We start from the raw sequence: 7,055 nt of genomic DNA, 5'->3' as shown, positions 1-7,055 counted from the left end.
CCTTTGGTTGGTACATTTGACTATGTAAGGGGTGGGAAATCCCAGGTTTTCCAAATCTGCAGGGTCCAGACAAAACACATCATAGACATTCACTGGGGTATCTTGCAAAAAAGTGCTCTTTATTCTTAAATGCAAGTAAATACATAAATTATAACTCAGTAACTGAGTGAACAGCTGGAAGTTGGGCCCCCGGGAGGGTGAGGAGTTCCTGTGGTCAGCCTGGCTTTGCCCACAGCACTGTACATTTTATTTTTACTTTTGACAGGCTGCTGCTCCTGTAGAAGCCTCTGAATTTCTGGAGAGGCTTTCAGGTGGTCCAGAATTAACCCGGGGGGCTTTGCATGAGTGCTCCTCAGCCTCTCCTCAGCCTCTCGGGGTCAGGCATTGGCAAACAATAATGCCTTAAAAAACAAGGTGCAGTTTTCCAAGCTGTGGTTGCAGGTGTATTTTGTGTAAGTATTGAAAGATGTGTAGCCATTATTAGCCAGATCTTTAGCCACTGTAAATGACCATAACTTGAGTGCAACCAGCAGAGTTTCCTCTTTACCAACAGAAACAAAACAAAACAAAACTAAACTAAAGAGAACAAAAGGAGAAGAAAGGGGAGGGGTCATCCTTTCTTCTTCATCAGGGGCCTGCCCTGACATCTGCTCTGATATGAAAGGTTCCTCATTCTGTGGAACTTGCTTCAACTAAATGGCCACTTTTTTTGGTTGTTTTTTTTCTATTTGAAAATGGTTAAATAATCTGCTCAATGTTTCATTCTGCTCATAGTTTCTTACTTTCCCATTTTCTACAGCCCTCATCCCACCCATGCAGTACTTACCAAGGGGCTACCTGTATTTACAAGAGGGCTTGTACCTGCTATAATTGTATTGCTTTGTTCTTAGTGCTACTGCATGTGGATCTAGTGGGAGAGGAAGGGGAAAATGTCAGGGAAGCCCAGCCCAGCCCACTTTTTCTTAACATGAAAATCAAATTCTGCCTTTTTATTCTCAGCATGGATGGGAAGGCAGGAGAGAATTTGCCTCACAGGTAGGAGTGTCAGAGGTGGTTCCCCAGGTGAGGGTGGGCTGCAGCCCCAGGGCCCTCCGTGCTCGTGCGAGGGCTTTTGGGAGCTGGGACCTCCCATGTCTTGGGATAAGGGTCCCAGGAGCCTGGTCCCTCAGCTCACCTGCCCCTTGCAGAGGGCACCTGTGTCCCAGGACAGCTCAAGTTTTGCTGGCAATAGAGCCTCAGGCTGGCACCTGCAGACTCTCCATGGGGACAGAGAGTTGATCTGCTCTGGAAACTCCTCCAGCATCCCCTGCCCTCCCTGCAGTGGTGCCCAGGGTGGCTGCTGGACCAGCTGGTGATGCCACCGGGCTGGGACCAGCCCAGGCTCACTCAAGGCCTTCAGCTGCTGGGGACTGAAGCCACCAGCTCAGGTTTGTCCTTCTCATTCCTGGCAATCCGGCCCTAAGTGGAATGCCTCCAGGCTAAGAAATTACTGTTAGTCCCCAAATTCCCCGTGTCTTTGGCTTTTTCAGCAAGAGAGCTGCCAAGGTCACCAGGCCTGCTGTGAGGCACCCCTCCTGGTGACAGTGCTGCACATTGTTGGGGTGCTCCAGCAAGCACTGCTTCACATTTCCAGCCCTGTTAAACTCGTGCTGGTGTTTCAGCTGCTGACGAGCTCTGCTGAGCGTGGGCAGGGCAAGATGCTGCAAAATACGGACCCAGTGAGTTGAATCAGTGCCTCTGTGTGTTAGTTGCCTTTTTGTTGTTTCCTGAGCATTTCTCCCATCTCCCCCAGCCCCTGCCCGAGCTGCCTGGGCACTCAGTGCTGCCCTGACTGCTGGTCCCAGCCATATGGTGGCGGGGCTGCTGGCACAGGGGCCGGCGGGGGCGGGTGGCCCATCTGCTGGCCCCACCAGGGTGGGCTCCTCCAGACCAGGGACACACAGCAGGCAGGAGCATGGGAAATGGGATTTACATCTCGGCGTGGTGTGCTTGAACAAACTCCCAGCAAATCCCCTTAGTGCCATTTAGAAAGAGGCAAATATCTCCATCCCTCTCCCTCTGTTGCAGTCTGGGTGAGCCGCTGTGCCTGGCAGGAACAGGCCAATGAGGCCGAGCTTTGCTTGTCCAGGTGAAATTTTACCTGTAACCTTCAATGAATTGCATTTCTGGATTGCTCTACTTCAGTGAAGCTGCAGTTTCTCACAGGCAGTGAATGCTCAGGTGCACAAATATTACAGCTCCATCCATGACCATTTTTTAAACCCTTCCTTTGTCCCATTTTTAAAGCCATCTGGAAAGAGAAGAAAAGGGGGGAAAAAAAAAAAAAAAGGAAGAAAAAAAGAAAGAAATAAATCTTTCTGGCAGGAGATTGCATGGGGAGAGAATGGTAACTGTGTTCCTTTTCAAGCAAGCCAGCAGCAGCCCTGCAGCCAGTGCCCCAGACAGCATCTCAGTGACACTTGGAATGGCAGCGACGTGATCTGCGCCGAGCGCGGCCCCGTCCTCTGCCGTCACCTAAATTCGTTGTGACCATCTGACCCTGCCCCAGCACTGCCTGCCCGGGGCTGTGTGGAGTGACATGGAACAAGGTGGCATCTCTAACATCCTGTGTTATTCACCCTTCATTTCTCTGAAGTTCTGCATCCCTTTAGGAATTGCTTACTCGAATTCCCAAGGTTTCGCTCTCCGCACGCTGCAGTGCGGCCCCTGGATGGAGACCCCCCAGCCCCTCTGGGCTGGGCAGGGTTAATCCATCCCCACACAGAGTGAGGGGGCTGGGAAAAAGAGATGGGGAATGGGGCTTCTCTTTCTTTCTGTCACTGGCTGAGCTACTCTGCTCTCCACGTTTGCCCTAGAAATTCCCCTCCATTCCGACCATGGTCTTGTAGATAAGTTTAAAATAGAAAGCTAAGAAGAACAGTCCAGGAACAGAGCAGACAAAGGGATGGACCAGCTGGAGAGCAGCTACCCTTTACCCCCAGGGGGTTTGTGTCCTTTTTTGCCATCTCTCCTCACTTGAGGAGGTGGAATTTGGCTCAGTGGGTTATTAGCTTGTCCTCCCCAGGACACAACTCCTTTCTCTGTCCATTGTGCTGATGTAAAAATACCAGCAGGGATCAGCTCTCTGAAGTAGCTCGTAGTGCTGTGTTGTGTCTTTGATGTCCCCTGTCCCTGGCAGTAGAAGTCAGCATCTGTCACTATCCTGGCAACATATGGGATGTATATCCATGCAGGATGGCCATTGAATCTGGGTGTGGAAATGGAGGGGAGAACTGGGAATTTGGGAATGGAGGGGGGGATTGTTTCTGCTTGGAGAGCATGTTCTGCTGCTGAACTCATAAGCCTCCTCCCTTTACCAGCTCTTTGTCAGCTCAGAAACTTAGCCAGTCTTGTCTTAGCCTTTCCTCTAATTTCAGACAACAGAACAATCCATGCCCCTCCTTATAACCAATAATTAGCAAAGAAACCATCCAATTGCTGTGTCCTGCCTGCAATCAGGAGTGGCTGTGTCTCAGCACGCCGCAGGTCCCTGCTCATGCACTCACTCTCTTTTGGGGTCCTGGCCTGCAGCAATTCCCATGTCCTGGGAACCCACTGGCACCAGTGGGATGCTCCAAAGGGCAGGAATGTGTGTGCTGGGGAAGGTGATGCTCAGGAAAGGTGGCCTCGAGGCTTGTGTGAAGCTGGGTGGGGATAATTTAAAATTCAGCATTCTCATCATCATGTTCTGAAAGTTACCTGAAACTTATCAGGGGAGTGTTGCTTAAAGAAGAACAATAATATATGCATAGACCCTATAGAAAATAGTGCATTTAACATATATTGAATTACAGTTTATTTTTTTCAGAGAAAAAAACAGCAACTGCATAAGCCTCCTCCAGCTGTAGAGCTAATTGAGAGCTACTTAACACAATCTAACAAACCCCATGAAATGGAAATGCTGTTGTGCTTGGGAGTAAAGATTCTGTGCTGGGGAGACAATCCCAGGCATAGTTAATCCTTCTTTGTTTTGTTCTGTAGGTACCTGCACCACTTCCAAAACCTGTGTTGAGTTTACAAAGCTATGAAGAAAATCCCTGGATGTGGAAATTCTCAAAACTCTCCAGATATTTGCACATCAATCATCTGTGTTAAACTGGAAGGTGTGAACAGCAAAGGGGGCTAAACTACAGAAATGTGAGAACAGTAATTGTTCAGAAAAGTGCTATGTTTGTACTGAAGTAGTGTGACATTTGAAGTCAAAGGTTATTCATTCTGAGGTCAGCAAATGATTATAAAAGAAATTGAACTCCAGTCCTGCCAGGTGCAAATACCAGTGCTGGGATTGCATTCATTGATGAGCTACGTTTTAACTTTTGTGTTTCATGCTTCATACATTGTTAAATCCTAAATGTGCCTTTTGAGTTCTGCTGAAACAGTTCCTGTCTTAGAAACACTCCATTTACTGGGAAGGACTGCAAACAGTAGTTGAGGTGACTACCTGGGGTCCAAGGCATCCCCAAGCCCTGGCTGGCAATGGGCAGGGATGTGTTGTGCCAGCTCCAAATGCCCTCAGGGAAAGGCCCAGAGATGCCCGGGGGAATTTGGGGGTTGCTGGGGTGCAAATGGGTGCAATACCCAGGGCACTGCTGGGGACTGGGACTGGTGACAAAGCTGTGTTGGGAGTGTCTTGGATCCACCTCGTTGCTGGTTCCTCAGGCCGTGCTTTGCACCTTGGCTGTGGCTGGAGTTTCAGTTCTCCAATTAATTAGACTTTGTTAGTCATGGGTTTTTTCAATTAAGAAGCTAACTGTACAGGACAGGTACGTGTGTAAATAAGGGATTATGCTAATGTATATGTTAATAATTACATGTAAAAAGATATGTACATAGGAATGGAAAACAAAACAAAAAAAGGCTCAAAGAATGTTTTCAAACCTGCTTCTTTCTCATAACTGCCCAGACAGGACATGGACAGAAACGTGCTCCTCCTGCCAACAGGAGGGGTTTTGCTCCACTTTCAGTCACTTTGTGTTTGATCCCACTGGGGTTCTGCACAAGGAGCTGGCACGATGAGTCCTTCACTGCAGACAGTGCCACCTCTCATCCCTGGGCTCAGCTGTCTTCAAACTGCTGGGGCTTCTGCATCTTCTAAAAACACGGTCTCAAAGCCACAGAACCGTGGGGACACACACACACACACATAACCCTGGTCTGGGTCTCTGTCACAAGGCTTCTTCTGCAGCCCCTGGGTTGGAGGGCAGAGGGGAGGGACCCCCAGCCACCCTTGGGGTGCCAGTGCCTGCTCCCCAGGCCGGTCAGGGGCTGCCAGCCACTCTGGTTTCTCACCTCTGGGCACCTTTTATAAGCTCCCCAGACATCCCTCAGATAACGACAGACACAGGTAACCCGAGTGTCTCCCTGGGGCATCAGGGATGTGTCCCCACGGGGCGCTGGGCCCACAGGCTTTGGGCAGCAGGCAGACACGTTGGCTCCACAGGCAGTGCCCAGAGGAGCACCGGGCACTCGGGACACTCCTGCCCTGGTGGCACTGGCCGTGCAGTGCCCACAGAGCCACACATCTCACCTGAATCCCACAGGAACTGCCTCTTGCCTTGGCCACAGCCCGTGCTGGGTGCCTGGGGCCCATGCTGCTTGTTCCAGCTGCTGGAGGACTGTGGCTGCCACCTAAAGTCTCTGCTCCAGGATGATCTGTAGCCTTCAGCGAACCCCTGAGTGCCTTACACAGCTTGTGAACACCCTCCTGCCTGCCCAGGCAGGGTGCACCCCAGAGCTGCTCTGGGGGGACCGAGTCCCTTCACATCCCAGCTGCCACCCCCCCCACCCCGGGATGGGCAGCACGTTCCAGCACCCACATGGACTTTGGGTAGACTCAGGAAATCGTGTTGGGAACGTGTATTAAACCCTTGTACTTAGGTGTTGTACATTTGTATTTTGTACATTATGTACTGTACAGAAGGGAACTACTGTAAATTTATGCAAAATGTAAACCACAGAACATGGTTGGGTTTGGTTTTTTCCCCCCCACTGGCCAGTGTGCCGTGACTTGTGTTCTCTGACATAATCCTAACAGCTATAGCCTAAATATGTGACGTTTGGTTCAGTGCTGGAGCAGTGATTGACAGGCCTGAAACGGGGCTGGAGTGATCAATTACAGAATTTTACACATATTTTTGTATCGTGATTCATATGATATATATCAAGAGACTTTCTATTCATTTGTAAAATACATAAATTATTGTAAACTTTTAATAAAAAGATCTGTTTTAAACCTTCAAATTACATAAATTGGTTTGGTTTCTTTTCCCCAGTTGTAAACAAGAAGCCAGTGGAAAGTTAAAGAATCACAGAATCCCAGGTTGGAGGGACCTCAAGGACCATCTGGCCCAGCCTTGGTCTAGACAAGGTGGCCCAGCACCCTGTCCAGCCAGGGTGGGCAATGCTGGGGAATCCACCAGGTCCCTGAGATTATTCCAATGCCTGACAGTTCTCAGTGTGAAACATTTTCCTCCCATGTCCAATCTGAGTCTCCCCAGGAGTATCATGTACTCAGCTTGTCTTATGGTAACTTCGAGGGGCAGTGGGTGCAAACTGGAGCAGAGGAGGTTCCATGGGAATCTCAGGAAGAACTTGTTTGCTGTGAGAGTGCCAGAGCCCTGGGCCAGGCTGCCCAGAGAGGCTGTGGAGTCTCCTTCTCTGGAGACATTCCAACCCCCCTGGATCCTGTGGGATGTGCTCTGGTGCCCCTGCCCTGGCAGGGGGGCTGGGCTGGGGGAGCTTTCCAGGTCCCTCCCAACCCCTGGGATTCTGGGATTCTATAGTAAGTATTTGTTTATATTTTTTTAATAATGTGGCAATATTTTGAACCACTTTTTAAGTCCTGCCTGAAAACCAAAACGGATTAAATGGTGAACTAAACACACCCTGGCAAACCCCCAGCAACGTCCCAGGCCTCCGACGGAGCCGACCAGTAACGTTCCCTTTCCTCCGCCCGGCACCCACCGACGTGACCGGGGCCGCGGCGTGGAGCGAGTGCCGGGCGGGCTGTGACAGCG

The sequence above is a fragment of the Chaetura pelagica genome, unplaced genomic scaffold (assembly GCF_000747805.2).
Source record: "Chaetura pelagica isolate M959 unplaced genomic scaffold, ChaPel_1.0 scaffold185, whole genome shotgun sequence".
NCBI classification, from domain to species: domain Eukaryota; kingdom Metazoa; phylum Chordata; class Aves; order Apodiformes; family Apodidae; genus Chaetura; species Chaetura pelagica.
The sequence above is the reverse complement of the archived record's forward strand: the minus strand, read 5'-3'. Positions refer to the sequence as shown.